Source organism: Lycium barbarum, chromosome 9 (assembly GCF_019175385.1).
Source record: "Lycium barbarum isolate Lr01 chromosome 9, ASM1917538v2, whole genome shotgun sequence".
Classification (NCBI taxonomy): Eukaryota; Viridiplantae; Streptophyta; class Magnoliopsida; order Solanales; family Solanaceae; genus Lycium; species Lycium barbarum.
In genome coordinates, this window is record NC_083345.1 from 116588502 (window position 1) to 116597541 (window position 9040).

The window sequence follows — 9040 nt, forward strand, 5'->3', positions numbered from 1 at the left end:
CATGGTTCATCCATGTTATATAGAATTGTAATAGCCAATAATACATACCTTTGATATAAAACTGTAATACGTAAGACTTTGCTTTCAATTTAGGATTTTAAAATAAACTACAATGTCAAGACCTAAATCTGGAGGGTCATGAATCACGATCGGCACTTGGCAACTACCAGGGGCGGTTTTTGGGCGAAGCAAATAATGTCACAGCTTTAGGCCTCTCATTTTTCCAATAGGTTATCTTTCTTTCTTTTTCTTTTTCTTTTTTTTTAAAAAAGTATTATAAAGTACTTTGAGTACTTTTTGTCATTTAAAAAATAGTTAACTAATTAACCGAAAACAGCCCGTAAATCAGTTAGTCCTACAATAAAAATACTGAATCTATTTTTAGTATATGGACAAAAAAAGGACTCATAATTAATTTCTCTACAATACTCAATCTACTTCTACCTTTCTTTCTAAAGTATACTATAATTTTATAAATATTATAGTATCAGACTAATCAATCAAATTGCAACTTAAAGTTTTCTCAAAAAGAATAAAAATTGATAATAGGATGACCAAAATCTTTTTATGAAGCATAAAAGAATTTACCGTTATTAATTTACTCACTCATCTGTACAAACCTCTATCAAATTAAAATTTTGAATTTTTTTAATTAATACAAAGTGTTCTCTCTGTTTTAATTTTGAGAATGACTCTTTTCCTTTTTTGGCAAGCCCTTTTAATTCTAACTTTCCACGTGGCATATTTAAGACAACAAGGTATCATTTTGGTACATTCTAAATATCTTTAGTCTACGACTACAAGATTCAAAAATCATCTTTTTTTTGTTAAAAACATCGTACCAAGTCAAAACTAGACAAAAGAATTGAAACGGAGGGAATACTTTTTATGTTATATATAATAATAATAATAATAATAATAATAATAATAATAATAATAATAATAATAATATGATATCGTACTTAATATTTTTGGAGCCTGTAATATTTGAGCAATAATTTCATTAGCATTACTATTTAACTGCACCTGCTGATCTTACGTCCTAGTTTATTTTAAATCTACGGTACAATCTTGTGAGGGAATTAAGAGGAAACTTGTTGTTTGTTTAACATTAGCCTTAATTATTCTGTGTTTTTCCTCGGCCTTTCTGTAAGTTCCAATTAGATGGCTGAAATTGACTATTAAAAAACAAAACAATGAACACAACAAAAAATAATTCTCACAAAAGAAACTTATTTTCCATATGAGATAATAATTTTGACATAAAATTATTTATTTCTGCCATAACATTTGATTTTCTTTTTCATCTATCATTTAAGCAAATTCTTTCTTGATCCTTTATGGGTCACTGGTGGCCAGAGGTAGCAATTACAAACATCTCCAAACTTTGTAGGCTCACAATGAGCCTCCTTCAATTTGGATCCATATTTTTTTATGCATGAATTTGTGCACGTAACTTCATCACATTTATAAATAATGATTTTGGTTTGACCTTCTACAAAGTTTCCTCCACTGACAAACATCATCAATAGAACCAAAGGAAAAACCATCCTTCGACTCATTTTTCTTCTTTTTATATATTTCGTAATATTGGGAAAAGTTGTAATGCTCTCTATAGAGAATATGTTCACTATTTATAGGGATAGTTTCTCCATTCTATGGATAGAATTGGGTCAACACATTTATTAAAAGTCATGGATAAATATTGATAGGATCGATTAATTAATTCCTTACAATTGTTTAAGATTCCTATAATAATCTTTGGATTCCATATTTTGAATGGACTTTCATATGTTTATAATGAAATCTAGATTTAGTTACTTAAAATTATTTGTATTGATTAACAGATTTCTCAATATAAATATAGGGTCAACGTAAAAATTGCTGGGTTCCCAATAATCTGCACCCAATTACTTAGATCCGCCCCTCATGATACCTTGATTTTAGAAAATAAAAAAATTACTTATTACAATAAAATTGGTTACATTTAAAGCATAAACTAGTTTCAAAGATCCTTTTATTTATATGTGCTACTTGGAATTCTCTAGAAAGATTAAAAGTTGTGTGCTAAATATAGTAGGAAAAAGACGTCTGTACTATTATACGTGTTGACTTTCTTCATTAACTTTCTTTTCCTTGTTGTAATTAGCAATTTCTTTCATTTATTTTTTTGTTATCCATATCCTACTTTTTCTTTGGGGGTTTTGGTGTGATTTCCTTAGAAGTGATAAGACTTTAAAAGTGGTCCAACATAAAACTATTTTGAATTGAGCTTTACTTATACAAGCTAGGGACCAATCTTATTAATATTGCTTAGTACTGAATCTTTAGAATTAACTAAAATTAGGCAGTTGAAGAAATACAAGTGCAATTGAATCTTTATATTTCTTCTGGAGGATCATGCTAGATTATAAATTGATGATTGAGACTTCGTATTTCAATCGATATATAGAGGCTAAGGGAGGATGAAACTTGAAAAAGAAAAATATAGGAAAGCTATTCAAAAGAATAGTAATTTAGATAAATTAACAAAAGAGTCCGTGGAGTAAAAAATAATTACCTCATAAATACCCATTGAAAAGTTATTTACAAAAATGCCGTTAAGTATGTATGTTGTATGCGGTCGGGTATACAATTTACATGTTATAGTACCTTAGTAGTATACAATTCAATGTAATTTAACTATTTTGATTGTTGTATATCGTCAAATACACAATTATGTAAGTTGTATAGCCCGAAGGTATATAAACTTAGAAAAACGATTATTTAATTTTGAAACGGGTAAAGATAAATATTTATTTACTCTGCTTGAATATTCAGTTAAAATTCATTGGATGATTTTTCAAGGATTAGGACTGGGAAATCTTTAAGACCTTAAGAAAGATACTGCCTTCAATATTGTTTATATGTGAAATACATCTGAATTTTTATGATTAATTAATTAAAGTTATTTCTCTCTATCTTTCTTTCTTTTTCTTTCTTTATTTTTTTTTAAAAAAAATATATAGTTATGTGTCAATTCTACCATGATAAACTATAATGAAATATTAGTGTTGACACCCAATTTTGTCCCGTTTTTCCTCCAAAATATCTATTTACGTTTCTAGTATTTTTGGGCAACTTAAGAAATAATTATTTATATTTTGCTATAATTATTAGCTTTTATTAATACCGGCGTTTCATTATTCTATTGCAGTCACTAGCTATTATTATTATTATTATTATTATTATTATTATTATTATTATTGTTATTATTATTATTATTATTATTATTATTATTATTATTATTATTATAATCATTACCAGTATTATTATAATTCGCATTATAATCATTTCAGCATTTTTACCATCTTATGCACATGCATCGCATTTATTTTGCGCAATTAAATAATAGTGTTTATTTACTGATATTATCGCACGACCATTGCGACGTCATATAATTTTATTTTTTATCCGAGCGCTGATAAATACATACTTTATAATAGGTAGTATTTTAATTAAAATAGATCTTTTATGCAAATTTAAAAGCCCAAATTGCTTCTTTCATTCAGCCCATATTAATTCTGTCCATTTATAATCAGCCCATTCTTTTAATTCACCAAATCAATTAACCACTGTTTTCATCCGACCAGCCCACATTCAATTCGTTACCAGCCCACATTTTAATCCAATACCCAGCCCATATTTTAAATTTCGCAGCCCATTACTCGACCCGCCTTATTCAAGTTGAAGAACCATTAGGGTGTTTCATCTCTATTCCTCAATCAGCCGCACCCCCTCCCCTTTTTCTCTCTTCCCTTCCTCTTCTCTCTCTCTCTCCTACGCTCTTCAACAAAAACAACACAATCGCAGTTCCCCTTTCACCTTCCCAGGCCGTGCATGGCCATATCGGGAAGGGCAATTAAAGTTTGTAACCCCCCCCCCCCCCCGGTCAGTGCTCAACCAGTATAAATCGTCGTTTTCCTTCGTCATCTGTCCTTGATCTGAGACTATTTAAATGGCTTTGGCCCTTTGCGAGTTGAAATCCATCTCCTTTATCAGTTTTTCTCACTTTCGGGTACAAGATTGTTAATGAGTTTCGTCCGCTTGTAGGTTTGAAATCTGCTCCCTCTTGTATTTTTCGTAGTACTAATTAATGGGAGTTGTCTTCTTCTTCTGGGTATTCTGATCGATGACAGAAGGGTTTAACGTTTGTGTTTGAAAAGATTCAATCCCGCTCATTTTTTTTCGTTTTAGAACCCAGGGCAAACCCTAGAAATTGGGCTATAAATAGTCGCTTCTGAAAATCAAAAAGGGAGTTCTTCAGCCGCAAAAATCCCCTTACAAAGACATAGTTTTTTTTTAGTCGCTGAAATCCTCTACAAAGAGAGGTTTTTAATCGCAGAAATTCCCTAAGAATCAAAGTTCTTGAATCGCCAAATTTCCCTTGAAAATACAAGTCTTTAATTGTTCCAGTTCCCCTTTAAAAATATCGGCTTTTAATTTTCTCGATATCGTCACAAAATATTAAATCCTGTTCTGTTTTTGCTGTGGGTGTTCGTTTGAATCCGAGCATACGCAAGTTCGAATTTCGAAGTGTTTCGAGGTATATCGGAAGCTCGATCCCCACTTAGCTGCACCCAAGAAAGGACCTTCGCATACGAGTCCGAGGGACTCGTCTTCCGCATTCAGTGTTGGGCCAAGGCCCAACGAAAATATTATTCCTCCTCTGTCCAGTTCTGTCCGCAGCCAAGAGAATAGAAAAAATGAAGTTCTGGGTCAAAGCCCAATAAAAAAAAAAAATAGCAGCAGCAGTCCTTAAAAATGGGCTGAGCCCATTTAGCTTATTGGCCCTTCTATTTTATTTTTTGTGCATTTAATTTGTATTGCATGACTAACTCTTTATTTTGTTTTATTTTCTTAATTTAGATGAACCTTAGATGAATTAGTAGGTTTAGTTTTAGTGATGGGTAGTTAGGAAGACTAACAATTAATTCTCCAAGTTTCATTCTCTTTTATTCTACGTTAAAATTATTTATAATACCTATAATATTTATCTTTCTTAGAATAATTAATTTACAAAATAGCATAATTATATATTTAAGCTAAAGGGAATCATGATTTATACTTACTACCTTAAAATTTCAAAACGCCCTAATATGCAAATATTAATCCCAGTGCATTTCATGAACGTTTTAGATTAATCCGATGATATATATATTTAGCCAAACATAGTTAAATAAAGTTAATAAGAAAGAGAAAGAAAATCCATCACCTTTTGCATTCTATTTATAAAATAGTTTAGATTAAGTAAGCATATCTAACCAATTAAATTTTAAAGCTTCATTTACATTATTTTAAACCTTCTTGCATTCTATTTATAACAAGTCTAGATTTTCTACACCACTATACTCATATAATGTCATTTTATCCCAAGTTTAAATTGGCTAGGTTTTCTCTTAAAAAGCTTCTATTTATATGCAAATCATTATATTTTGCAAGTCTCATTTTTAAAATAACATTATTATTTAAAGCTTAACAACATTTATAAGCTTTATTTTTAAGTGGACTACTATGTATTTCTACAAGTTAGTTTAAATAGCATTATTATATTTTCCTTTAAAACCTTAATAACATTTACAACCCATTTTCTTAAGATTGAAGCATTATATTTAATCTAAATTAATTAACCTAAGTTTGGCCGGATAACCGTAGTTACGGATCCTAGAGGATGCCTAACCCCTTCCCTTTAGGATAATTAGAACCCTTACCTAGAATTAAGTTAAGCGGACCATTAACGGGGTTTAGTTAGCTTTACTTTAGTTAATAATTAGGTGCCCTAATTCACCTTAAAATCAATTAGGTGGCGATTCCTAAAAAAATAAAAATAAATAGGAATCTCCAATATGTTGTACTCAATTTGGACCCGGTTTAAATGGGGTATAACAGCTTGGCGACTCTGCTGGGGATTCTAGGTTTTTAACCATAACAACTTAGGTTAATTAATATTTTGTTGGATGTTTTGTTTGTTTTCTTTATTTTGCCTTATATGCTTTTAAATGTTTTATTATTTTATTCCTTATTTGCCTTTGCTATGTAATATGTATTTGCTTTAAATTGGCATTCCGTTCGTACTTCCTCCACTCCTGGAAAATTCACACAAATTCACACACTTAAAGCGGTTTCGCGGTTCGCGGCCGTGCACTACTAAATTACCCCTTTAGTTAGATCGATCTTGTGGATTTAGTCGATCGGCGGTGCAGTCGACAGCCACAGACTTTCCACTCCCAAGTTGTCCACTTGGGGGAGCCTTGTGTCGTAGGAAACCGACTCTTAGTCTACCTAGGGTAGAGCGAAAACCAAAACCTTGTAAGGACATGCATCATCTTAAACCTAGGAGGCTTAATACCCTTGGTGTATTGAGTTCATTAGTCAACCTTACCAAATGTCCAAATGAGTCTATGACTCTAAGTGACACTATTCACTATTTATGTGCATTATTTGAAGGGCAAATGTGAGGAATATGTGGAACTAGTACTCTATAGATAAATATTTCAGGAAAACTGACATTTTGTTGCAGGATTGTCGTGGAGCATCCAATTAATGTCGGAGGTTTGAAGACAACCAAAGGAAATTAGTAGAGATGAATTATTAGATATCTTAGATTAACTTTGAATTGTATTATTAACTGGCATGTAATAAATTATTATTCTTGTAAATTAGTTTTAGGAAGAGTTATGGAATGATACATAAAAGACATGTTTGTCCTTCAAATGTTCGTTAGGCCTACCTCTAGCATAAAGAGGTCCCTTGCATTATAGAACGCGATGTATTATGTGCAATAATGTGTTTATGTGCAATAATATGTCCTTACCGTATACTGACTCGTTTTCTTTTTTCTTTTCTTATTTTATCTTTTTTCTTTTAAACTTATTTTCAAAACAGAAAGGTTGACTTGTGCTAAAGGGGAACTGGCGGAGCATTCATATTTCACACGGTCTAAAGCCAAGAAATCAGACTCTGACTCATCACTAATCACCTGGTTAACTAAAAAGACTCGTTCTAAAATGGAGCAAAGTTTGATCAATGCAACCACTTCATCTGAGCCATCTCTTAGTTTACCGATCACGAGTGATCCCACATCCTCTAATGAACCAGAAACACATTTGGAGATCATTGCTCGTCTGGAGCAACGAGTTGCTGAACTAAGTCGCATAGTACTTCAAAATCGGTCATTTTCTCAAACTCCACCACACATGACTCCATCTCATGGGATTCGTCAGACTTTGCCTATGTCACCTCCATTCCCAAACTTGGATGAACTTAACCAAGCAAACTATTTTACCACTTCTCAACCAGCTCATTCCGAACCCCTCGCCCGCCTAGTTACTCAAAATGCTCCTCTTTTGTTTACAGCCGCTTCTTCAAAGGCTCAGTACATACCACCGGCACATGATGTTACCAATGCGCATCAAGTTTCGCCGGTATATACTTATACCACAACTCCACCTATGACACAAACCCAAGGACTATGTCACACAGATGTTGATCATTATGTCGAAGTCAAAAATGAGGCAAGAGCAGTTAATGATGAAATGGTAAATAGAAAGCTCAAAAGTTTGGAAGATGCTATGAGAAGTTTGCGTGGACTCGGTAGTAACCAAAGCGTGAGATATGAAGAATTATGTGCATTTCCTAAGGTAGAATTGCCACCAGGTTACAAGATTCCAAAATTTGAGAAGTTTGATGGGTCGGGAAATCCTTTCTTCCATTTGAAGGTCTATTGTGAAAAGTTGATTGGTGTGGGGAAGAATGAAGGGATAAGAATCAAACTATTTAATCAGAGTTTGAGTGGAAAAGCTTTGGAATGGTATTCCAAGAAAGATACAACCAAATGACGTACTTGGGATGACTTGGCAAATGCTTTTGTGGATCATTACAAGTTTCATGTTGAGATCGCTCCTGACAGAATCTCAATTACAAAATTAAAGAAGAAGTCAACCGAATCATTCCGAGAATATGCTATACGGTGGAGGGAAGAAGCATCTAGGGTACACCTGCCCATGGAGGAAACAGAAATGGTTACTTTCTTCATTCAGGCACTAGAACCGGAGTACTATGAACGTTTGGTGACAATGGGCAGAAAAACTTTTGCAGAAGTGATCAAAGATGGGGACATGATCGAAGCTGGCATTAAGACATGGAGAATAATAAGTCTAGCGGCATTGCAGTCTACTAGTAAGGCCATACAAACTAGCGCTCTCAGAAATGGAAAGAAAAAAGAAAAGGAAGTGGCAGCGGTAATGGCTCTGGGAAGCACCTCATACCACCACCATCAACAACCTCCGCGGTACCGGTCTAACGCTCCCCACTCAAAATATTTCCAATATTCGTCACATCCATACAACCAAGCTTTGTCATCTTACCAGCCTCAATCACCACAAATTTCCTACCCCGTCTATAACACACAGCCAACATACCGAGCTCCACGACCACCAACATACCCAGCTCCACCATCACAATCTCATCATCCAAACAATGCATCCGCACCTCGCCCAAATAGACCTTTCCGCAATTTTACACCGTTAGGAGAGCCATTGAGCGTTGTTTTTTAAAGACTGCAAGCTTCAGGTTTATTATATCCTGTGGAAGGTAGAATCTAGATCCACTACCTAGAAGTTTTGATCCCACTAAAATGTGTGCATATCATTCGGGGGTAAAAGGCCAATCCACTGATCGTTGTTACGCATTGAAACACAAGGTTGAAGATCTTATTGAAGCAAAACAGATCATGGTCAAACAACCGGCACCAAACGTGGATAACAATCCACTCCCAACCCATGATGAGGCCTCAATAAATATGATTGGCATAGATGAAAATGATGACGATCCGGCCAAATTTATAGTGCCTGTGAATAGCGCGGAAGATCATGGTCTTATAGCTGTTGCTTCTCCGGCTATAGTGGTAAGAGGTTTTGTGCCTGTCGAGATATTATGAGCTTCATCAACACTTGTGGAGGTAGTTCAAGCGCCAAATCAGTTGCCAGTACTCGATACCAAA